This window comes from Urtica dioica, chromosome 2, assembly GCF_054948205.1.
Source record: "Urtica dioica subsp. dioica isolate 48M chromosome 2, U.dioica_male_clone48M_v1_H2, whole genome shotgun sequence".
Taxonomy (NCBI): Eukaryota; Viridiplantae; Streptophyta; class Magnoliopsida; order Rosales; family Urticaceae; genus Urtica; species Urtica dioica.
This window is the reverse complement of record NC_142757.1, coordinates 42,295,799-42,322,536: the sequence shown is the minus strand read 5'-3', so window position 1 is coordinate 42,322,536 and position 26,738 is coordinate 42,295,799.

The following is a 26,738-nucleotide window of genomic DNA, read 5'->3' as shown; positions in this document are numbered from 1 at the left end:
TGATGTTGGACGGTTTTAAGGCTTCTAGAACAAGCTTCTAGATGTTTCTTTATTTGTTCATGACAACATAAGAAACGCCCATGTAGAATTTTCACATGAAATTCCATGAAATGAAAATCAATCCCTAAGGCCCAATTCTTTAATGTGGCAGTGTGGACTTGATTCATTGTCATCATATGACAATATCAAAAAAACTTATTTATTAACATTCATACCATCCTATGTCCAAAAGGACAAAATTACCCTTTAGACAATTTTCGTAAAACTTGTCTAGTTCAACATTTGAACTTGTTTTGACTTATCTTTCTTGTTTAACTAATCCTATTCTAATGACTTGTGGTAGTGACCTCATGGATCCAAATGAAAAAAGCTTGAGCTAGCATACTTGGACTCAAAAGTTCACAAACCTTTTCCATGTTCTAGCTTAAAGTCAACTGACTCCACCAAAGAGTTGACACTGAAATCTCTCGGTTCAAATGAATATATTTTCTACTTGAGAATTCTACTTAATTGTAATGAGTGGATCCATTGAATATTATCTATGTTTACCGTTCATGAATATCATCAACTAAATGGGATTTACAAAATTACTATTTATCCTTCTAGTTGCTATTTCCTCAACTCATTTGTCGCTTGTGAATAAGTTTGAAACAATGTATTGATGAGAAGCTAACAATTCACATTGATTCATCCAAAACAGTGAACTCAATTTGGACACTGGCCAGTTCATTTATTCACATTCCAATGAACAAAGCATGAAGTGATATACATTGCATTTCAGCAATCTTGTACATGAATTCCATATCTATGAGATCTTCACAAAGTTGTTCATGATATATTCATAACTTAGTATTTCACCAATAGGTCTTGTCTATATCACATAGTGAATCTAGAACTCTGACTTTCTCAAATGAGAATACGTAAGCTATGAAATGACATGTCTCATTTCAGGATTGAGGTAAGCATGCTGCAATGCATACATAGTGACTCTGAGACATAATAGGTTAAATGGTTTGTTCTTACAGTGTCTCTAGAAGTGCACTGGTCAATCCAGTACCTTCAGAAGATACCTAGGATGACTATAGAGTCTCCAACTCTCTATGCTTCATAACCACACATCATAGATTCTCCTAACCATCATACTGAGATCAATAGCCCTTTGATCCTTAGATTGTGAATATACTGTTTTAAGCAAACCATGAAGAGTTTGTTCATGCAAATCTATATTTGACTCTTCATTTGTTGTTAGGTTTGTTTAAGGACTAAAGACTATAGTTTATCATAAAGGTGAAACAGACAATGAATAATGAATGAACGTTTCAACTTTTATTAATTATTAGCAGTTACAAGCAAGAGTCTTCGTGAGACTTTATTACATCAAATATACATAAGTAATGACTACTACTCTTCTTGTGGGCACTATTGACAACATAGACTACTCCACCAAATCATCATAACCAGAAGAATCCTCCGTCAAAAGTCTCAAGACAGGTGGACTACTCCGCCAAATCATCATAACCGCAAAAATCCTCTGCCAAAAGTCTCAAGACAGGTGGACTACTCCGCCAAATCATCATAATTAGAAGAAGCCTCCGTCGAATGTTTCAAGACCGAAGGACTACTCTGTCGAATAATCATAATCGGAAGAATCCTCCGCAAAAGCTTCAAGACCGAAAAAATACTTTGCGAAATCATCATAACCGGAAGAATCATTTGCCAAAAGTCTCAAGACTGGAGGAACCCTTTTGGCAATGATCTTAAGACGATGTAAGAAACTCTTCAATAAGATGTCGAATTGTGCGGCCTTATCCGAGAGCAACACCTCCCGGTGGGCGAAGAGCGTAGCACTTCACACACGATCCCGAACTCAAGCCAAGCATGTCCCAAGTCGATATGACCCCACCGCCAAAAGAAGTCTCACCGGCAAATGTCGCCCCGGCAGCAAGCAACACCAACCGCCACATCCAAGTGTCGTCAGCATGACAAACCTCGCCCTCACCACCATCTTCATTGTGTGGGACAACCGGATGGAACGCCTCAAGAATAACCTTTTCCAACTGACAAGTGAGTTTTCCAGAGAGGGTTGCTCAAGCAAGAAAGAAGCGCTTGTGAGACGTCTAGTCGAGTGGTCAAAGGCGCGAGGAAGGGAAAAGACTCAACGAAGAACTTATAAATGAAGGCGACCAAGACGACGCACCTGGCCCAAGTATCTGAGACATCCAGTACCACAACTAAGCAGAACGGAGGACCTCCCGAGAGCAAGATCAACGCGTGGAAGTTGAAGAGCCGTAGGGCTCAAGAGTCGACCAAATCGAGAGACACAGGAACCCGTGCCCTCAACAATGTGTCAACATACCTCAGGCCGCTCCCTCTGCCGTGGGAGCAAGGACCGACTCACGACGGTTTGCTTTTGAACGATTGGGACAAGAAAAGGAGGAAACGGACAACAGAGACATAATGAGGTTATTGTCGCCCTGACGTAAGAGGTCGCTAGGATACCTAGAGCCCAACATGGGCCTGAGACAGCACCGCAACACCCATCGGGAGATTCCAAGGCGCCAATTTTCCCCCCTAGCAACATGAACCACAAGAGGTTGCCCCATAACGATGTTGATGCCGCCCACACCGCATGCTACTCTAATCGATCAAGCGTCGAGCGAGAGAGTACGCACCATCCGATTTGCACCAACTGCCACTAAGGCCACAAATGACGAACTATCTAACATGTTGAATAAATTAAGAAAAGAGATTAGAGAGCTAAACGCTGCACAAACTTGAATTCCGGTCGTAAAGAGCATGATCGAGGGTGTGTCTTCACCGTTCACCGCTAGTATATGCGCCGATGATGTTGTGGGAAACTTTTGCCCGCCTACCATGCCACTATACGACGGGAGTAGTGACCTGCTCTACCATATCAGCCAGTATAAGACAAACATGAGGATGAAAGGACAGTCACCCTCGACCATGTGCTCGGCATTTTGCCTTACACTCGCAGGAACCGCATTCGAGTGGTTCAAAGATTAGGGATGAGGTCGATCCAGTCATTCGAAGATCTCCAAGAGAGGTTCCTCACGTGCTTAACAGCCTCGCGAGTGCAAAGGAAGGAGAAATTTTATCTCATATCAATCGGGCAAAAGAGAAACGAGTCACTCTATTGTTACTTGAACCGTTTCATCGAGGTGTAAAATAATTTGGATGACTATGACGTCAACGACGCTGCCTTCACTTTCACTAATGGACTTCAGACCGACAACTTCCTAATATTGTTGGTGAAGCAAAGGCCAGCGACCATGATGAAACTCATGGCCCTGGCCACATAACACATCTCATTTGAGTAATAACTCAATAGCCGTAAGATTAACGAACGAGGAAGCCATCTAAGGGAAGAAGACGAGCATGACGGATGTAAAAGAAAGAAGACGTGCGCGACCCCACTAGCTGTCCCCCAACCAACCATAAGCATCTCCTAGTACAAAAGTTTTGAGACCACTCGAACTTCACCACATTGAACGTCAAACCCGAGAGAATCCTAGCGCTGGCCTGCAAAAATGTTCTTCTCCCCCGTACCCTTTAAGGAGACCATATCAAGCTGGACCGTGCCAAGTACTATGACTTCCATGAGTCCGATGGACATACTTCCGAGTGCCACAACCTGAATACACAAATCGACCCTTGATCCAACATGGAAAACTAAAAGAGTTCGTCCTCACAATGGTCAACAACACCTGAGCCTCGACAAGTCGACGGGTCATCACCACCAACGATGAAGAGAACGACCACAAAACTCAAAGAAGAACGCCGCTCTAAACATTGTCACCTGATGAGCCCCAAATCAAGGGTAAGACCCATATGAACATCCGAGTCTCTACATCGTCTCCTATTTTGCCCGCCTTATTTCTAGATCGTTCCATTCAAACACCACGTTTCTTAATACCAAAGAGGGAAAAACTTTTGTAATCCACAAGCTGGAGAGAATTATCAATGAAAAGTTAACATTTTTCTTATGAAAGAAAAAATTATAAAAATGATGCCCAAACTAAAACCCCTTACAGTACGGGCGAGCAAGAAAAAAAGTTTGAAGTTAGAACCCTCGTGGTCCGAACGAGAACGCCAAAAAGCTCAACGTCAGACCCCTCGTGGTCCGGATGAGCAAGACTAAAAAAAAAGCTCAAAGTCAAACCCCTCGTGATCCGAATGAGTACTCCAAAAAAGCTAAAAGTCAGACCTATCGTAATCCGTAGAAGCATGCCAACAAACTCAAAGTTACAACCATTGTTGTCCGAACGAACAACGCTCCTAAAACAGTTCAAAATCAGACCCCATAGTGGTCCGAACAAGCTCGCCAACAAGATCAAAGTCAGACCACTCGTGGTTCAGACGAGAATGCCAAGAAGCTCAAAGGTAGACCCTTCGTGGCCTGGACAAGCCAAGATCCACAAAGGATCAAAGTCAGATCACTCGTGTTCCGGAGAGAAAGACTCTAATAAAGCTCAATGTCAGATTCATCATGGTCTGAACGAGTACTACAAGAAGCTTAAAGTCATACCTTTCTTACTCCTCGTAGTCTGGACGAGCAAGCCAAAAAGCTTAAAGTCAAATCGATTATGATCCGGACGAACACGACCTAAAAACACTCAAAACCAGACCCCTCATGGTCGAACGATACCATCTTAAGCATAAGCACAAAGTTAGATCCTTTGTGATTCGGACGAGCACGACTCTGAAATACTCAAATTCATATCTATTGTGGTCCGGACTGTTGGGAATTATTATCCCTATAACTGTGAATAATACGCTACTAGAGCTAATTAATGAAATGATTATAAAAATAATCTAGATTTGCTAATTGAATACTAACATGTAGAGAGAAATTTTAACCAAGCGATGCATAAGAGACTAATGGATTTTTCAAATACTTACTTGTTTGGTGTTCAGCTATTGAAAACTTTGTTCGAGTTCTTAGTGAACCAATTCTGAGCTCCGATTACTCGATCTTCAATCTCTAATCTTCAGTCTTCAGGTTTTTCTGAATCTGGATCGCCTTTCTTGACTATGAAACTTCGAGAACGACGGTAGGATTTTCTCCATTTGGATCTCCAAGGATGACGCCGTAGTCTTCAAAGCCGTAATCTTCGGCTGAATAAAGAATATAGTGTAGGCTCTTTCGTTATCTCACAACGATCATTGAATTAGGAGTTTGGGTCGTGATCGTGTTTTTTGGATTGGAATAATGAATTCCAAGAGAGAAAGAGAGAGAGCGCAAAAATTTGACCTCCAAGGAGAGAGAGAGGGGGTGAAAATTTTGCTTTTTTTGTATGTTTTTTGTGTCCTCCCTTGCTCCTATTTATAGTGGTAGGAAAGAGATATTTTAGGAAAGCATTTACTCATTTCTACTATGTAGTCAATTATGAACCATTTGATCTTTGACTATTAATAATACTTTTTTTTTCTCAACTATTAGATCAGAATCTAGATAGTATATTTCCTTGTTTTCCTCTTAGATTTAATGAAACTAGTTATGAGAGAATAAAAGGAAAATATCTTATTTCCTTATTTAATGATGATAGAATATCTCAACCATTATTCTCTCCTAGATATTAGGAAACTAATGAGAGATTATTAAGGATAATATTTTATTTCCTTATTTAATGGAGAGATAATATCTCAATCATTATTATTCTTTTACAGCTGTGAGATTGTAAACAATAATTCTTATTATTACTTGAGCGTTATTATGCATCTTTATCAGACCCGAATCGGGGACTATGAACCTAGTAACAGAAGCTCCTACAAATCTGAGTAAATAGATGAAAAAGTCCTTTATCATAATTAAACGATTCGTCAATCTCGGAGTCACCCCACAACATGAGCTGAGAATGCACTCTTCTTATTACTAGAATTATGTTTTACTCATCGTAAAAGTGGTAGTTGATATAGTTGGTTCATGAGCTTAATCCTCCAAGTTAAACTCGTACGAGAGTGGTCGATTATTTTGTTATACCTTTCTTAATATACACAAGCCCTAAGCATCGTTGCTTCTTTAGTGGAAGATTTTTTCGTATGTACTTACTACGAAAGGGTGTGCACAAGAACAATCAATCAATTTTGGAATCACTTCCCTGTCATATTATATCTCGAATTCTCAAGACATAAGTATTTAGGCATCTTTAAGTAGCCATTCAAGAATGAGTCAAAGAACTCGGTAATAAAACCTAGAAGTCGGTGACCACATCAAGATTTAGATTAAGTCTCAGTGTGACGACGATCATAGTGACCCTAGTTAGTGTGTGGTAAAATCTCAAGATCAAAGGACCTCTCTGCCAAAGATCGAGGAACCAAAATGTCTTTTCGCCAAAATCTCAAGACCAAAGGACCTCTCCACCAAAGGATCCCTCCGCCAGGACTCCCAAAACCAGATGATCCATTCGCCAAAGGTCCCGAAATCAGAAGATCCCTCCGTCAGAATGTCAAAAACCAGAGGATCTCTTCGCTAGGACTCCCAAAATCGTAGGACCCCTATGCCAGAATCCAAAAATATCGAAGGACCCCTCCGACCAAGTGGGCCCCACATGCATGACCTTGACCTTGCACACTAAAAACCCTATAAATACCCTAATTTTCACCACTTTTGGGTAGATCATTCTCTACCTAGGCAAAACAACGTCAAATTATTCTTCCACACACACACTCTCTCTCTCTACTTCCTCACTTTAAACACGAAGATAAGATAATGAAAAGACGAGTCCGACGAGGATATTGAAGATGACAAAGAGACCACAAGGAGGGGACGAGGACAACACCACGAGGAAGACAAAGGGAAGATATCACCAATCCAAAGAGCTCTCATAAGGAAGCAAACCTTCGCCACTTTCCCAAGATCCGTAGAAACGTGACTCCAAGAACCCAAAAGTGAGAAATCGCAAGATCGCACCCCGACATGTGTCTCGTGAATTTTATCCGAGAAATCACATTAACAACTCTCATATAGCTGACACAAGGTGATAAATTCATCTATCCTACCACGACCTTGGTACAAGAACTTGAGTTGATGAGTTGAGTTTTATTCGGTTCTTCTGAGAGATTAATAAAACATTGAATAAATTTATAAGGAATGGTTGTTTCAGTAGTATTTCTTATGTAGTTAATCACACATTCACATATATTTTTTTAGCTTAAAATTAATAGATACCACTAGCACAAATTTGGCTTTTAGATGTGGCTCACTTTTGGATGGGATAAGTCTAATTCAAAATCGCATCTAAATACAATGTGGATGCAACATGTCGAATCCACATTGTTATCACTGAGCTTCAATAAAATTAAGTTAATTTAAGTGGGATATGTAGCCTTTGCATGCGACAAAGTCGCATCCAAAAGTATAAAATTATATTGGATGCGACTTCTACGCATCCAAATGTTGAAAAATTTTCAGCGGGATAAATTATCCAATGTTATTTCAGTCATTATTTGACGTTGCTATATTCCACCCTTTTAAGTTTGATCAAGTTTTGGATGCGACTTTATCGCTTCTAATGTTGCATCCAAAATCTAAATCAAATTCAATTTGAATACTTCTTCTTCTTCTTCTTCTTCTTCTTCTTCTTCTTCGATTATTTCATACTCACCACTTTCGCCGCCTCTTTCTTTCTCTGAAAACCGGCTGAGACCACGCCCCATTTTCTCTCTCTCTCTCTCTCTCTCTCTCTCTCTCTCTCTGACCAAGCCGCCACCACCGAGCCATTCGAGACCACGCCGCTTTTTATGTCTCTAATTGAATCCTTCTCTCCACCCAAAACCCTAATTCTCTCCGACGGGACCCTCCTTGCGATGACCCTTTCCCTCCGACCACCTGCAGCCGTGCGAGACAACGGTGCCACTATGCTCTTATATAACTACTCTTTGTTGTTCTCTCTCTCTCTCTCTCTCTCTCTCTCTCTCTCTATCTCAATCACTCCCTCTCTCTATCTCTATCTCACGGTCTCTCTCTTTCTTAGTCCGATTCATCAATCTGTTTTGCTCTACTGTATGGGATTCTCTGCCGCATCTCTCTCTTTCACCTTCTTGGGCCCGTTCTTTCTCTCACTCCTAGATTTGCTCTGGTTGGCTACTGCAAAACCACTACGGGTGAGTGAGCCACCTCGGCTCGAAGGCCTACCTCATCCATCGTTTTAAGACATTGGAAGGTGAGGCCCTCACTTTCGATGAAATGTGAATGACTTTGTCGTCCGAGCCCCATAAATCAAAGACCTCCACAAACTCAGCCATAAAGAGAGTTCTCCACCCCCGATTGGTACGCCCTATCGAGTCTGCTCTGTACATTATCTTCCCATTCAAGATTGTTGTCCCAGGTGAGTAACTCGCCATGAAACCTAAGATCGCATAGCTCATACTCCTCTAGAGTCTCTCCGAATTGAGTCATGTCACTCGCCCGTCTTTTGGCTTGACTCACATCAAAGTCAACTAATACTTCGTTGAAGTCCACAACGCATAACCACGCCTCATCTTCAACCTCCTTAGTATTTCCCATGAGATATGGCATTGTGCCTCATCGGCCTAAAAATAGAACTCGGTGAAACACCACCAATATCAATTAACCATATTCGCATCAATGTGGCCCTTGTTATAGCTCCGAATACTCACATCAATATCCATTTCGACTGTATTTAGAGCCCACCACTGTGACCAACATAATTCAAACCAAAATTGTTCGTAGATCTCAATATCCACTTTAATCTATTTGCCCTTACCCCCTTTAATTTCGTTTCCGAAAGAAATATGAGGTTCGAGTTCCACACGCGAATCAACTTTTGTAAGCAGCCCATCGCCCGAGGATTTCCCAATCCTTGGATTTTCCAACAGAGTGTTTTCATGGCTCTTGACAGCCTGCCTGAGGCCGGCCGCCGATATGTTCGGGTCTGCTTGACGATTGATGGCTTCAATCCATTCCCCCCTCGATCTTGCCATTCTCAGTTGTATGACTCAGTCTCTTCATTCCAATTTTCATCCATAATCATCAGGAGCATCGCTTGCGTGATATAGATTGGTTCTTCCACATCCCCTATTGTCTTCTTTGTCCCAACAGTTCCGAGCCCTCGTCATAGGATAAAACATTTAGCTCCCAGTATCGGTAGAGTCACGTACATCTTTGAGCACTCCTGATATGATTGCCACCTCATGGAGTCCTTCCCCATACTGGAAACCTGGGAGACCCACTTGCGCGTTTTGTCGGGTCGTACGAGGAGTCAAGGACGATGCTACCAATGGGATATTCACCAAGCCCACGTCGCTAGAATTCACAAGTGCCGACCTAACTGGGATTTTGGGTGCACTAAGACTTAATTTGGCCATCTTGGGCTCAAAACTCTGTTTCGGCCCAAATCTCTTTCCATCTCTACTCCAGGTACGTGTAGTACAAGGCACGCTTCCAAGTGAGTAATTAGGGTTCGGGACAATCATCCCTAGAGGGATCAGAGTATGTGAAGCACCAAAATGGAAACAAATATCCCTATGGTTTGCAGTCGCATGAGTTGACGTCTCACCCATAGTGTCAGAAGTCGCATTCTACAAATGCTTCAGTGAATTGACAAGATTTGGTCAATGCTCCCCTAAGCCCACTAATCGTCGTTCTCACCTGAGCATCAGAAGAAACGTTCCTTTTGAAGTTTTCGCTTTACCTGGTAATGTTTATGCCCCCCGCCGAAAAAACAACATTCAACCTTCGAATTTGCCGATATCCAATCACCAAACATAGGGACATTTGGAAACCCCTCCTTCTCCGAAAGAACATCTTCAAGCCTATTGCATTCTCCTCGCTTCAACCCGGATAAGGGTAGCTCGCCTTTGTCGAGAAAAAAACACTAGACGGATCATTTTTCATGCAGTTCTCTCTCTCTAGATTTTTTTGTGGAGTTAGACTGTCTTTTGTCGTTCAATGTTTCATTAACCGAAGTTCGAGCCGGGCCTCGCAACAGGTAGTTTTTGTTTGTGACTTGTAGTTGTAATTGTGGACATGGTTGTGTGTGTATTTGTGTGCATGTGTTTTTGCATGTGCTTGTGTTTTTTCTGGACTTGTATTATTTCAGTGGATTTTTTAATGAAATGTGTAGTTGTTCAATATTGCCAAACTTGTCTCCCCTAAATATTATTAATATCATTAACATTTGCTGCAAACAGATATTGTATATTTTAAAAATATTTTGGTGATAGTGTACAAGCATATGTATTGTTGTTGGTTTTTATTGTTGATGGTATCGTGACTCTCGGGCTTTCATTCGTAACATTGCTCTTTTCCGCATAAAGCCTCAATGTTGTCCATCACTTTTTTTAAAAAAAAAATTATGGTTAATATTTTGAAGTTTCAGAGTTTTCATAGCTTTCTCTCCCCAAATGTAGTCGCCAATTTACACTCTATTGAGGAAAAGCGACTTATTTTGATGGTATCTACGACTACAAAGTAGTTGATGATACTCATTTTTCTTGTAGTGATATAAGCGTCGTTGTAGCTATGCACAAATAAAAACAAAGATCCGTAGTAAATAACATTGATTTTCAAGAGCAACTCAGGATTCAGGTTGATGCACACTGACCATCATTTGTGATTTGATGTTGGAATCAATCTAGGGTTTAAGAAAAAGTTTAACGCTTCGGTAAGCGGCGGAATTTTAAAAAATTTCTTTTTCAAGTAAAACAGTTTTTACTAACCTAGACAAAGAGCAAGCACATGTAAATAAAAACTAATATGAGCATAAAAGATTACTAACCCTTTTAGAAGCTTGAACGTTGAGAAGCTTCTGGAAAAGGTTGCAACGTTCGTCTCCCCTCGCAGCACGTCTCTCTTCCTTCCTCGGCAACTCGAGCAACCACGAAAGTTTCTATCACTAAATCACTCGAGAGAAAAGGAATTAGTGTGTGGGCACTTTTAAACACGACGACTAGAGAACAAGTCTCAAAGTCGAAGAGCTAAAACCACTAGGTCAAATGAGGACCTACGTGCCAAAACAAAACGAAAAATAACTAGAGAGAGAGAGGAGAAATCGGCCACAAGTTCTAGAGAGAGAGTCTCTCAATCTCTAACTTATGTGGAATGAATAGAATGAGAGGAATGAGGGTCCTATTTATAGGAGAAGGGTTGGCCTTGGAAAGAAGTAGTTTCCTCTTTTTCCAAGCATTCATGAGGAAATCTTATTTCCCCTTTTTCCCTTGATTTGCACGTCCAACATAGGCTTCAATAAGCCTTGGATTTATTTCCTCATTTAGTCTTTGCTCTCTCCTTGCTTCATTTGGCCGAAATTCTACTTTCCTCATAGAGGAAATTTGTTTCGTCTTTTTCTTTTGGCAAGTGTCTTGATACATTTATGCACAAAATAATCTCCCTTTCTTTGGGTATGTTGGGCGCCTAAAACAACTCTAGAAAGGCCTTCTAGAAGCTTTTCCATTTGTTCATGACAACATGAAAAATGCCCATTAAGAATTTTCAATAAAATTCTTATGAAATGAAATTAATCCACACGGCCCAATTAAACCAACTTGGCCGAGTGGATGCATGTCATCAAATGACCATGTCAAAAAATTTATTGACATTCATTTCATCCTATGTCTCAAAAGACAAAAATACCCTTTTGACAATTTTCGTTCTTGTTTTGACATAGCTTCCAGTTTAACTATTCCTACTCGATGTGATTCGTGACAGTGACCTCATGGATCCAAATGAACAAAGCTTGAGCTAAACACTTGGACTCAAAAGTTCACAAAACCTTTTCCAAGTTTAGCTTAATGTCAACTAACTCCACTAAAGAGTTGACACTGAAAATCTCTCGGTTCACATGAATTTATTTTCTACTCGAGAATTCAACCTAATTGTAATGAGTGGATCCACATAATATTATCAGTGTTTACCCTTCATGCATATCATCAGCTAGTCGGGATTTACAAAATTACTATTTTACCCTTCTAGCTGTTATTTCCTCAACTCCTTTGTCGCTTGTGAATAAGTCAGAAACAATGTATTTACGAGGAGCTAACAAGTCACATTGTTTCATCCAAAAGATTCAAGACTTAATTTGGACACTGGCCAGTTCATTTATTCACACTCCAAGGAGCGAAGCATGAGGTGATATGCATTGCATTTCAGCAATCTTGTACATGAATTCCATATCTATGAGAACTTCACAAAGTTACTCATGACATTCTCACAACTTAGTACTTCACCAATAGGCCTTGTTCGGAATAACATAGTGAGTCCGAACTCTGACTTTCTCAAATGAGAATACGTAAGGTGTGAAATGGCATGTCTCATTTCAGGATTAAGGTAAGCACGATGCAATTCATACGTAGTGACTTCGGGACATAAGAGGTTAAATGGTTTGTTCTTATCTTGTCTCTAGAAGTGCACTGGTCAATTCAGTACCTTCGGAAGATACCTAGAAGAACTATAGAGTCTCCAACTCTCAATGCCCCATAACCAGACATCATAGATTCTCCTAACAATCGTACTGAGGTCAATAGTCCTTTGACCCTTAGATTGCGAATATATCGTTTTAAACAAACTACGAAGAGTTTGTTCATGCAAATCTACATTTGTCTCTTCGTAAGTTGTTTAGTTTGTTTAAGGACTAAAAGACTAAGGTTTTATCATAAAGCTTCACACAAGGAAGATTGAATGAACGTTTCAACTTTTATTAGTAAATAAGCAGTTACAAGCAAGAGTCTTCGTAAGACTATATGACATCAAATGTATATAAATACACAGTACAACTCTTCTTGTGGGCACCATTCACAACAAACTCCCACTTGACTCAAAGAAGATGTGTGTAGTCATTCATGCCTAATCCCTCTCGATTTTGGTCGAAGACCTTGTTCGCTAGGGCCTTTGTGAATGGATCTGCTAGGTTGTCCACCGTTGAGATCTTCTTCACTTCCACGTCTCCGCGCTGCACGATCTCTCGAATGAAATGGTATTTCCTCTCAATATGCTTAGAGAGCTTATGGCTTCAAGGTTCCTTTGAATTAGCGACAGCCCCACTATTAACACAATAAAGGGTCATGGGCTCGTCGACGTTTGGAACAACTTCCAAATACTTAAGGAATTTTTTAAGCCATACAGCCTCTTTGGATGCTTCACAAGCAGCCACATATTCTGCTTCCATTGTGGAGTCAGCAATGCAAGATTGCTTGATACTCCTTCACACAATAGCTCCACCATTAAGGATGAACACAGATCCCGAAGTGGATTTCCTGGAATCCTTATCCGCTTGAAAATCGGAGTCGGTATATCCCGTAATAGTCAGGTCAGTGTCTGAGTATGTAAGCATCAAGTTCTTAGTTCTTCGAAGGTACTTAAGAACATGCTTAACAGTAATCCAGTGCTCGGGTCCAGGGTTGGATTGGAAATGGCTAACTACGCCAACAGCGAAACAGATGTCAGGTCTAGTGCAAAGCATAGCATACATGAGGCTTCCTATAGCAGAGGCGTAAGGAATCTTCCTCATATCTTCAATCTCTTGTGCAGTCTTGGGAGACTGGTCCTTAGAGAGTGAAACTCCATGCCTAAAGGGTGTTTAGCTCTTCTTGGATCTTGCATCGAGAAGCGATCCATTACCTTATCAATATAAGATGCTTGAGAGAGCGACAGTGTCCGGTTTTTCCTATCTCGAAAGATTTGGATCCCCAGAATGTACGCGGCTTCTCCTAGATCCTTCATATCGAATTGCTTTGCCAGCCAGACCTTAACCTCAGATAACTTACCCACATCGTTACCTATGAGTAATATACCATCGACATATAGTAATAGAAACACAACTTTGCCTTCGTGTATTAACTTGTAAACACAAGGCTCATCTATTGACTGTTCAAAGTCGAAGCTCTTTACAGTTTCATCGAATCTAATATTCCATGACCTAGATGCTTACTTTAATCCATAAATGGACTTAAGCAACTCACAAACCTTGGTCTCTTGACCTTTTTCCACGAAATCGTCTAGTTGAGCCATGTAAATACGCTCGTCAAGATTGCCATTCAGGAAGGCTGTCTTGACATCCATTTGCTAGATCTCATAGTCGAGAGCTGCAGCTATGGATAGGAGTATGCGGATGGATTTAAGCATCGCGACTGGCGAGAAGGTTTCTTCATAGTCAATCCCTTCTTGTTGGGTATAACCCTTCGCCACAAGTCATGCTTTGAACGTCTCGACGTTCCCATCAGGACCCCTTTTCTTCTTGTATATCCACTTACACCCTACAGGTTTAATCCCTTCAGGAAGGTCTACAAGTTTCCAGACTTTGTTGACATACATCGAGTGCATCCCAACTTTCATGGCGTCAAGCCAAAGGTTTGATTCAGAACAAGCCATCGCTTGGCTATAGGAAACATGATCATCCATGTCAGAGACGGCTACGAGAGAGTCTCCATAAGACATGTACATGTCAGGCTTTTGAGTAGCCATCCCACTACGTCGAAGTACTACTTGACGAGATTCTGAAGAGTTAGGTTGTGTTTCAGTTGGGGTAAGAAAAGTTCTTACAGATGAGGTAGAAGCTTCTTCACCCAACTTTTCTTCAAGCACAATTTTGCTTCTAGGTTTTGCATCTTTCATAAAGTCCTCCTCAAGGAAACGAGCATTCGTGCTAACGAAAGTCTTATCGTCCTCGGGACTATAGAAGATGAAACCCTTGGTTTCCTTTGGATATCCCACAAACAAGCACAATTCTGACCTACTAGCCAAGTTGCTAGTCTTTTTCCTTAGCACGTGTGCAGGGCAACCCCAAATTTGGATGTGACCCAGATTTACTTTACGGCCAGTCCATCGTTCATAAGCAGTACCAGGAACCGTTTTGGACGGAACTTGGTTCAGAATATAAGCGGCTGTTTTGAGGGCATATCCCCAAAAGGAAAGAGGGAGTGATGAGTAACTCATCATTGATCTAACCATCTCCATAAGAGTTCGGTTTCTTCTCTCTGACACTCCGTTTTGTTGAGGTGTGCCAAGTGCGGTAAGCTAAGAAGCGATTCCTTCTTCTTTAAGAAAGTCATCGAACTCTCCAGAGATATACTCACCACCTCGATCAGATCGAAGTGTTTTGATCACTTTGCCAGTTTGCTTTTCCACTAAAGCCCTAAAGACCTTAAATACGTTAAAGGTCTCGGATTTGTGTTTGAGCAAATAGAAAAAACCATATCGCGAGTAATCATCGGTGAAGGTAACGAAGTATTCGTATCCCCCATGTGCCTGTTCGCTGAGCGGACCACATACATCAGAATGTACTAGTTCCAGCAACTCAGTGGCTCTTCGACCCTTATCGGAGAAAGGTCGCTTAGTCATTTTTCCTTCTATGCAGGATTCACAAGTTGGTAGTGAACCTATTGCAGAGGTTTGGAGTGGACCATCCCTCACAAGTCTCTTAATCATATCTAGACTGATATGACCAAGTCTTAAGTGCCATAGGTATGTTGATTTTGTTAGATCGGAGGATTCAAAAAGTTTGATCCTCTTTGGCTCCCTAATTAGATATTTCGGTGTCTAAATGAGAAGATTGAGTGGGATAGATGTAGAAAAGAGAATTCTTCATACATGCATCAGTGACAAAAGAATTATCAGGAAACGAAATACGAATTCCATTCTTAATGAACTTTAAACAATAATCTTGCTCAAGAAGACGAGCAACAGATATTAAGTTCTTCCCAAAGGTAGGAACAAAATAAACATTATTCAAGTTTAAAGTGCGGTCTTTAAAAGACAGCGTCACAGATCCTACAGCCTTCGCAGACACCAGGCTCCCATCACCCTATTTGAAATAGAACTCGCCTTCCTCTAAGCTTTTGGTTTTCTTGAAACCATTCAAGGAACAACAAAAATGGTTAGTAGCAGCGGAGTCAAGAATCCACGTTGATACATTATCAGCTACTAAGCATGCTTCGGTAACTAGTACAATACTATGTTCCTTTGCAGGACAGTTCTTTTTATCGGCCTTGTGAGGTCTCTTCTTAGTTCTAGAGGCGGAGCCTTTGTGCTCAGTAGCATGTGCCTCTCCTTGATTCCTCTTTCTCTTAGTGAGACTTTTAGCAGTGTGTAGCTCCTTCATAAGCTCGGTAACGGTGTACTTTAGCTTGTTCATGGAGTAGTTCAGCTTGAAGGTATCGAAAGAGTCGGGGAGAGTTTCCAATATCATATCTATTTTGGTCTCCTCGTCAATCTTTGATCCTAGGATTTCCATCTCATTCGGGTAACTAACGATCAGCATCGTATGGTCCCTGACAGGAGTCCTAGCCTTCATGCGACAGTTCATAAACTGTCGGACTGCATGTTGCCTTGCTTGATGCCTTTGCCCTCCAAACATCTCAAGGAGATTATAGAGCATGTTGGCTGCAGACTCGACGTCATGATGTTGTTGTTGTAACACATTGTTCATTGATGCTAAGATATAGCACCTCACAATATCATCGGATCGGAGCCAGGCCGCCATGGCGTCTTTGTCCTCTTGAGTTGAATCATCATTTGTCAGAGGAGGACACGGGGTGGTGAGTACCCATTTGTGCTTGTTAAAGGTAGGTATTATGTCGAGGTTATGTTTCCAATTAACGTAGTTTTTGGTTTCGAGTTTGTTCGAGGAAAGGATGAACGAGAGAAGGTTGAGAGACATATTGCCTACATAAGTTGAAACAAGTTTATGATTTAGTCTTTGGTTTAGGATTTAATTTTTTAAACATTTGATATAATCCAAAGGTGTTATAAACCAAACGATAATTTACTCCTTCGAGGGAAGGCCGCAAAAAATCTCCATTTATAAGTAAATGACACATCATTAATGCTTAGCCAAGATGTCAATACACCAATTTTGACTAGTCACCTTTTAAATTGGTTTGATCACTCACATCCTTTCGCAGGGCCTCTATGGAAGATTAATAGGGATTGAGTCTAAGTGTGTAACCAACCACTTAGCCCAAAAGATAGACTTTGAAAAACAATCCGCCGAGGGGAGGTCTTGTCTCATTGTCTCACTTTCGGATTTAGCTCATTGAGCAATGATCAGTGCAAAGCGCCCTTGAGTACTCTCATTTAAGAGAGGGCCACGAGGGTGACTCTTAGTCTAGCGACAATTTCACTTTTCATTAGTGTTGGGGATCGTGGGTTACAAACAACAAATATAACCCTCCCACTTAGTTTTTGGAGTTGGTACATCGACTCTTATAAGTTCGGAAACGGTTTTCCTAGTTATAGAGCGATAGAGCGGACAACTAGAAAAGAATCCTATATTTTCATGTTCAGAGCAGTGTTAGTGCATAAAGGCACAAGGGACATACTCGGATCTTTTCCTATTTTCTATTTCGGGAAAGTGCATGAGGGAAGTGTGAACTTCAACTCACTCGAACACTTGAAAGTTTGAGATTACACATCTTTTCATTTTTCGGCTTGTCTACAAGTAAACCTCCCACTCAAATTTTCAAGAGCATATAGATTTTGAACATATGTGATATAGATATAGTTTTGAAAACATTTTGAAAACTTATTTGATTAGGATGACAAAATATTTTCAAGTTTGAAAACGAAAACGGTTTTTCAAAATTCAAACTAGTTTTGTAAAAATTCAATTTCAATTAAATTTTCAAAAATTAAAACATTTTAATCTTACACATCATGTTTATAATCTTATGAAAAAAAATTTCGCTCAAGAAATTTTTCTCATTAGAGTTCTATAACTCATGATAGTGGGGCTGAAAATCCAGAATTCTAAAAAACTGGAGTTTCAGCACAGCCGCGCACCTCGGAGTAAAATCACCATAACTGGCGGCTTCGATGTCCTTTTGACCCAAAACCGGTGGCAATGGAAAGAGGACAGACAGACCTTTAATTTGATTGAAGAATCATTAAATTTCCATATTTGAGCAGAGAGTTATGCTACTTTTACTGCGGGTTTTACTCCAGCTCAAAGAAAAGGAAATAATTAAAGTTCGGTCCTTTTTAGGTGCGAAAAAGAATCGAGTGTAACGGAACGTTTTAGGAGGTTGTTAAAGCTTTTATTTGTGTTTTATTAGCAAGTTAATAACATGGTATAAAAGAAATAATTACATGCATAAAACGATTCAAGTAAATAAAAGAAACTAGCAAGGCAATATAACTAGTCACAAAATTACTCGAAATTTTCTCAAACCTTTAAAACACGTTTTTCAATATAAAAAATAAAAAAATTTAGAACTGATTCTAATGTGTTTTAATAACATCCCAAACTCATAGAAAAACAACATGATTTTTAATTTAAAGGCAAGAGCAATAAATTAAAATAAAATCTAAAAAAACAATTCTAACTTGTCACAAAATTAGTAAACTTTCGAAGACGATTTTCAAGCTCATAATTTTAAAGACATGTACATGCATATCTTTGACCATAGCTCTGATACCATTTGCTGGAATCGATCTAGGGTTTAAGAAAAAGTTTAACGCTTCGGTAAGCGGCGGAATTTTAAAAATTTTCTTTTTCAAGTAAAACAGTTTTTACTAACCTAGACAAAGAGCAAGCACATGTAAATAAAAACTAATATGAGCATAAAAGATTACTAACCCTTTTAGAAGCTTGAACGTTGAGAAGCTTCTGGAAAAGGTTGCAACGTTCGTCTCCCCTCGCAGCACGTCTCTCTTCCTTCCTCGGCAACTCGAGCAACCACGAAAGTTTCTATCACTAAATCACTCGAGAGAAAATGAATTAGTGTGTGGGCACTTTTAAACACGACGACTAGAGAACAAGTCTCAAAGTCGAAGAGCTAAAACCACTAGGTCAAATGAGGACCTAGGTGCCAAAACAAAACGAAAAATAACTAGAGAGAGAGAGGAGAAATCGGCCACAAGTTCTAGAGAGAGAGTCTCTCAATCTCTAACTTATGTGGAATGAATAGAATGAGAGGAATGAGGGTCCTATTTATAGGAGAAGGGTTGGCCTTGGAAAGAAGCAGTTTCCTCTTTTTCCAAGCATTCATGAGGAAATCTTATTTCCCCTTTTTCCCTTGATTTGCACGTCCAACATAGGCTTCAATAAGCCTTGGATTTATTTCCTCATTTAGTCTTTGCTCTCTCCTTGCTTCATTTGGCCGAAATTCTACTTTCCTCATAGAGGAAATTTGTTTCGTCTTTTTCTTTTGGCAAGTGTCTTGATACATTTATGCACAAAATAATCTCCCTTTCTTTGGGTATGTTGGGCGCCTAAAACAACTCTAGAAAGGCCTTCTAGAAGCTTTTCCATTTGTTCATGACAACATGAAAAAGGCCCATTAAGAATTTTCAATAAAATTCTTATGAAATGAAATTAATCCACAAGGCCCAATTAAACCAACTTGGCCAAGTGGATGCATGTCATCAAATGACCATGTCAAAAAATTTATTGACATTCATTTCATCCTATGTCTCAAAAGACAAAAATACCCTTTTGACAATTTTCGTTCTTGTTTTGACTTAGCTTCCAGTTTAACTATTCCTACTCGATGTGATTCGTGACAGTGACCTCATGGATCCAAATGAACAAAGCTTGAGCTAAACACTTGGACTCAAAAGTTCACAAAACCTTTTCCAAGTTTAGCTTAATGTCAACTGACTCCACTAAAGAGTTGACACTGAAAATCTCTCGGTTCAAATGAATTTATTTTCTACTCAAGAATTCAACCTAATTGTAATGAGTGGATCCACATAATATTATCAGTGTTTACCCTTCATGAATATCATCAGCTAGTCGGGATTTACAAAATTACTATTTTACCCTTCTAGATGTTATTTCCTCAACTCCTTTGTCGCTTGTGAATAAGTCAGAAACAATGTATTGACGAGGAGCTAACAAGTTACATTGTTTCATCCAAAAGAGTCAAGACTCAATTTGGACACTGGCCAGTTCATTTATTCACACTCCAAGGAACAAAGCATGAGGTGATATGCATTGCATTTCAGCAATCTTGTACATGAATTCCATATCTATGAGAACTTCACAAAGTTACTCATGACATTCTCACAACTTAGTACTTCACCAATAGGCCTTGTTCGGAATAACATAGTGAGTCCGAACTCTGACTTTCTCAAATGAGAATACGTAAGGTGTGAAATGGCATGTCTCATTTCAGGATTAAGGTAAGCACGATGCAATTCATACGTAGTGACTTCGGGACATAAGAGGTTAAATGGTTTGTTCTTATCTTGTCTCTAGAAGTGCACTGGTCAATTCAGTACCTTCGGAAGATACCTAGAAGAACTATAGAGTCTCCAACTCTCAATGCCCCATAACCAGACATCATAGATTCTCCTAACAATCGTACTGAGGTCAATAGTCCTTTGACCCTTAGATTGCGAATATATCGTTTTAAACAAACTACGAAGAGTTTGTTCATGCAAATCTACATTTGTCTCTTCGTAAGTTGTTTAGTTTGATTAAGGACTAAAAGACTAAGGTTTTATCATAAAGCTTCACACAAGGAAGATTGAATGAACGTTTCAACTTTTATTAATAAATAAGCAGTTACAAGCAAGAGTCTTCGTAAGACTATATGACATCAAATGTACATAAATACACACTACAACTCTTCTTGTGGGCACCATTAACAACATTTGATACGTCCATTGTAATAGTCACTTAAACGATGTACTTAATTGCAATCTATCTAGGTCATGTATGGTAACCCATACAAAATGCTCCCGCTTGACAGAATCAGTCTTCATCGAGTTGCATATGTGATTTCCTATCTAGCTACCAGGCATAGACTAAGAACTAACCAGTTTAAGCGCTCTATCCGATAATTATATGTTGGCATTGGTGCCCACAATAAGAGTAGTAGTCATTACTTATGTATATTTGATGTAATAAAGTCTCACGAAGACTTTTGCTTGTAACTACTGAATAATTAATAAAAGTTGAAACTTTCATTCATTCTTCCTGTCTGTTTGAAGCTTTATGATAAACTATGGTCTTTAGTCCTTAACCAAACCTAACAACAAATGAAGAGTCAAATATAGATTTTCATGAACAAACTCTTCATGGTTTGCTTAAAACAGTATATTCGCAATCTAAGGATCAAAGGACTATTGATCTAAGTACGATTGTTAGGAGAATCTATGATGTCTGGTTATGGGGGATTAAGAGTTGGAGACTCTATAAATCTTCTAGATATCTTCTGAAGGTATTGAATTATTGGTGAAGATATAACTTACGTATTCTCATTTGAGAAAATCAGAGTTCTAGATTCACTATGTGATATAGACAAGACTTATTGGTGAAGTAATAAGTTAAGAAGATGTCATGAACAACTTTGTGAATATCTCATAGATATGGAATTCATGTACAAGATTGCTAAAATGCATTGTATATCACCTCATGCTTTGTCCCTTGGAATGTGAATAAATGAACTGGTCAGTGTCCAAATTGAGTCATGACTCTTTTGGATGAATCAATGTGACTTGTTAGCTCCTCGTCAATACATTGTTTCTAACTTATTCACAAGCGACAAAGGAGTTGAGGAAATAACAACTAGAAGGGTAAAATGGTAAATTTGTAAATCTTATCTAGTTGATGATATTCATGAAGGGTAAACATAGATAATATTCAATGGATCCACTCATCACAATTAAGTAGAATTCTTGAGTAGAAAATATATTCATTTGAACCAAGAGATTTTAGTGTCAATTCTTTAGTAGAATCAGTTGACATTAAGCTAGAACTTGGAAAAGTTTTATGAACTTTTGAGTCCAAGTATGCTAGCTCAAGCTTTGTTCATGTGAATCCATGTCATTAGAGTAGGATTAGTTAAACTAGAAGCTAAGTCAAAACAAGTTCAAATGTTGAACTAGACAAGCTTTACGAAAATTGTCTAAAGGGTAATTTTTTCCATTAGGACATAAGATGATATGAATGTCAATAAATAAGTTTTTTTACAATGACAATGAATTTATTCACACGGCCAACTTAAGTGAATTAGGCCTTGAGGATTGAATTTCATTTCATGGAATTTTATGTGAAAATCTAAATGGGTTTTTCTTATATTGTCATGAACAAATAAAGAAATATCTAGAAGCTTGTTCTAGAAGGCCAAAACCGTGCATACCATCCAGAGAAAGAGAATTATTTGTACATTGATGTATAAATATACATGCCAAAAGATAAAGAGGAAACAAATTTGCTCCATGAGGAAGAAAAGTGAGCGGCAAGAGAGAGGCAAAACAAATGAGGAAACAAATCCAAGTGCCTTGATGACACATGTTGGACGTCCAAGTGGGAAAAGTGGAAACAAGGATTCGATCATGAATATGTGATATTCTATAGAAAAGAGGAATTTACCTTTTCAAGGCAAACTCTCCTCCTATAAATACCCCACCTCATTCACAATTCACAACACACAAGTTTTAGAGATTGAGAGCTTCTCTCTCTAACCCTTGCCGCCTCTCTCTCTCTCTCTCTTTATATATATATATATATCTATCTCTCTCTCTCTCTCTCTCTCTCTCTCTCTCTCTCTCTCTCTCTCTCTCTCTTTTCTTATTCTTTTGTTTTGGCACCTAGGTCCTCATTAGACCTAGCATTTTGTTTTAGCTCTTTGGCTCTAAGACAAGTCCTTGAGTCATAGTGTTTAAAATGCCCACACACTAAATCCTAGCTATACTCAACAGACTCTAGTGGTAGAAACGTTCGTGGCTACTCACAGGTTCAAGAAGACTCGAGGGAGGCAAGCTTAGTGGGGAGACGAGTGATTCAACCTTTCCAAAGGCTTCTCAACGCTCAAGCTTTTAACGAGGTTGAAACCGAGTGAAAACTCAAAGTAGTTTTAAAAATTTAAATTATACGCTCATGCACTTTGTCTAGGTAGTAAAAACGTTTTACGAGTTTTTAAAGAAATTTTTATATGCCGCCGCTTGCTAGAATCGATAATCTTTTATTTATCCTAGATCTATTCAAACATTATATTTCTCACATCATATGTAGAGATATAATCTCAGTTAGTGCAGAGGGTTATGGATAACTCGAATGTTGTTGTTAATAAATGTTTGCAACTATTGTTTTCTATCATCGATTATATCTTTATATTTCATTTAATAGTAATATTTAAGTAATTACAATAATACCTTTGAAAGTAATTATTATAATGCACTTATGTGGGCAACATTTCCAATAATCCATGTGGCCCATATGGCTCCGAAAATTCATTTGAAACCTATGTAAATGAATTAGAGTCACATAAAACACATCTTGACTCTTATTTTAGTTTGGAATTTTTGAGATGTTGCTTGTCTAGGAAAAAGCTTGGGAGAGAATTAGATTTCGTAGAAGAAGCGCTTTAACCACTGTTCACGCCATAATCAATCACAATTTTTCCTTCTTATCTTTATTCCCTTGAACTCTCGTTGGTTTAAAATAATTTTTTTAAGTTTTATATTCATGGATTTTAGTCCGTTCAGATCATTCTTTGATCGTGTCACCATGAACTAATTTTCCTTAAGGTCTATGGTGTAGCTTATGTTGAATATTGTTAGGAATTTGTTTTGATTTATTGAAGTATTTTTTCGTTCCAATATTGCTTTATTTAATTTAATTCAATTCTAAATACTTGAATGTGCTTAACTAACTCATTCTTGATACTTGGATGAATAGTGATAGCCTAGGTTGTAAGAAATCGTGTGTAAAAAACTATTTCCAAGACATCCTGCATCATGTTCTTAACATCTAAGAAATACATGTGATATTTTGCTAATCGCAAGAGGTTCAATTATGTGGTTATTTGGCGCAAGTCTGATTTATTAGTTGATACGCTTTCTATTTTCTCTCCACCGAACTAGAACAGAGAGATCTTATAAGGAAACCATAGCAAGACGTCGAAGGCTAGGTTTTAACTCATATAAAAGAGAAAGTATGCACAAAAGAGTCTCGTTACACAATTAGAGTTTTTGTGAGAATATTGAACAAAAACAATATTCTTCTTGAGTGTGGTTTTTATTGCCTTGTTCTCTCTACCACGTTTTGTGCGAGTGACAGAATACGATTTTCATACGTCGTATTGTAGAGACATGAGATACACTCTTATCAATAAATTGAATGCTATCCATGTTTGTAGGATTTGAAATCGATACATAAAATTCCGACATAGCCTTAGGTTGCTAGAAACTCGAGAGAAATTTACCAATACGATTAAAGTGAGCATGATTAGCAAAGTAAGAGTTTTCGAATCGAGCATTAGTGTAAGGGCAAGCTTTTGCATCACTCGTAATGTAGATTCGGGAATAATAAACGAGCTTACGTTGTTACAACTAAACTCTCGAGTGAATTATGGTTCAATAAGTTTATCGAATTAATTTAAACTATGTTAAGGTAATGAGAAATCTAGGAATAAGTAAAAGAATTATCGAGTTTTTTTCGATTAATAAATTATTTTTCGATTAGACATTTCGGAAATTAATTTAATAAATAAATTCTCAAGAACAAGAATTATTTCCGAGAAACTTTAATAGATTTGAATTAATCGACAATGAACGATAAAATTCTCGATTTAAATCATATAATCATAATATGTTCGGTTATGGATTTAATTAAGTAATTATATGATTGGGACCTAGTTGTAACAATTTACAGGACCCAATCGCAACAAAAACTAAGGTTTGGGGTCAGTATGCATATGGTGGAAAGTATGAGGACTAAGTGAGCAATTTAATGATTTTTGGGCTCATACGAAAACCGAAATTGCTTACCTCTCTCTTCTCTTCATCTTCACGTCCTTCTTGGTCGACCAAACCAACAGAAAGAAAAAAGAAAAAGAAAAGAAGAGTAGAAGCTCGTGAACTCCGATCGAATCACTGTCGCCCTCCATTTCCTTCTCTCTTCTTCGATCAAACCAACCATCCAACCTCACAAAGCAAGACAAACATAACCTCTCCGTCGCGAGCCGCTGAATTCCTCTCTCGCGCGTGCTTCGATCGAGGAGAGAGAACACAAGAGAAGCCATTGGAGAGTCTTCGGAACAAGATTTGATGCCGGAGAGGAAAAAGAAGGCCGCGGAAAAAAAAATTGAGGTAAAAATCAGATTTTCCCCAATTTTGGATTTCGGGAAATTAGGGTTCTTCTTCAAGATTTGGGGCTTTTGTGTCTGGGCTTGTTTTCGTGTGTTTCTATGTGTTTGAACTCGGATTCTTGCTTGTTGTAGCTTGAATTGATGATGGATTGTGATGGTTTTTTTGGTTTGGAGACTGTTCTGGACAGCTTGGTAAGACAGACGTGGACAGTCCAATATGTTCTAAGATTGTTTTTATTGTTAATTTTCCTGGACAGTATACTTAACGAGATTTCTAAAACATCTAAGAACGCAAAAATTCATTAAGTATTGAATGATATATGAATTTTTGAAATAAGTGTTTCAAAGCTGTAAATTCCGGAACTCTGAATCAGTGAGCCAAAATTACGGGCTGTTTATGTGATAGCTACTCTGGTATAAATTCTTCTTATAATAAATTCTTCTTAACGAGCTTTCTAAACCATCTAAGAACGCAAAAATTCATTAAGTATTGAATGATATATGAATTTTTGAAATAAGTGTTTCAAAGCTGTAAATTCCGGAACTCTGAATCAGTGAGCCAAAATTACGGGCTGTTTATGTGATAGCTACTCTGGTATAAATTCTTCTTATAATAACTCATTAAAAAGCTACGTGAGTCTACTTTTGTTTGCCGCTGGAATCAGTCAATTTTGAATTTTGTAGCTCGAGTTGTGATGAGTTAAGTGTTAGCGTATCAGGTTGTCGGGATCAGTTTCAGAAATGTGTTTGTGTTGGTCTGAGTTTGTATTAGTTTGTCGATGACACTGTGATTTGATGCTCGTTCTCTATTTGATTGTCTACGTGTTTTCTTTGTTGCGAACCGAGGTGCCGAGGCTGCGATGGGATGGTGAAAGGGCTGCCCACGCAGCAAGGATCGGTAAGCTTTGGTTCGTCGGAGATGAGGTACTGTGACGGGTTATGAGAACGCTGCTGTTTCAGCAGCAAGGCAGCTCGAACTTAGAGAGTTCGGGCCTCGGCTCAGGAAAATTAGTTAAGGCGAGTCGAGGTTGTCCCAAGTCTCACTCTATTGAAGTGGGATAATCTCACATTAATTGTGTGTGTAAATGGACATGTGTTTATATATCGGTTGAACCTCTCCACTTAGAACCAATTGGTGTCAAGTGGAGAGGTCCAACCGATATATAAACACATGTTCATTCATACACATAACTAATGTGGGACTATCCCACTTCAATACTCCCCCTCACGCGTAGCGTGACCAGGCCGAGTAACAATTCCGTGGAGAGGTCCAACCGATATATAAACATGTGTTCATTCATACACATAACCAATGTGAGACTATCTCACTTCAATAGACTCGAGGTAGTTACGAGCCTTTAGTTGGTTTTCACAAGTCAATTTAAATTATTATGTTATAATTATACTCGTTAATTATTCGATTGTTTATTTAATGTCATTATTTTATTTTATGCACCAAAGCCGAGTTCGACTATAAGTTCGAATCTTTTGAATCGAAAAAAAATATCAACGAGAAATATTTTATTTATGCAAGAAGTGAAAGAAATGTTCGAGTACGGACCGAGGGTTCGATTATTTCGTAAATTTTTTATTAAATCGAATCCAAAATTTATTTACAAAATGGTTGGACATTTAAAATAAATGACTTAGTTTATATTAAATGAAAAAGTTCTTACGTTATTTATTTACATTCTCAAATATCTATAACTTGTCAAAAAAAAAAA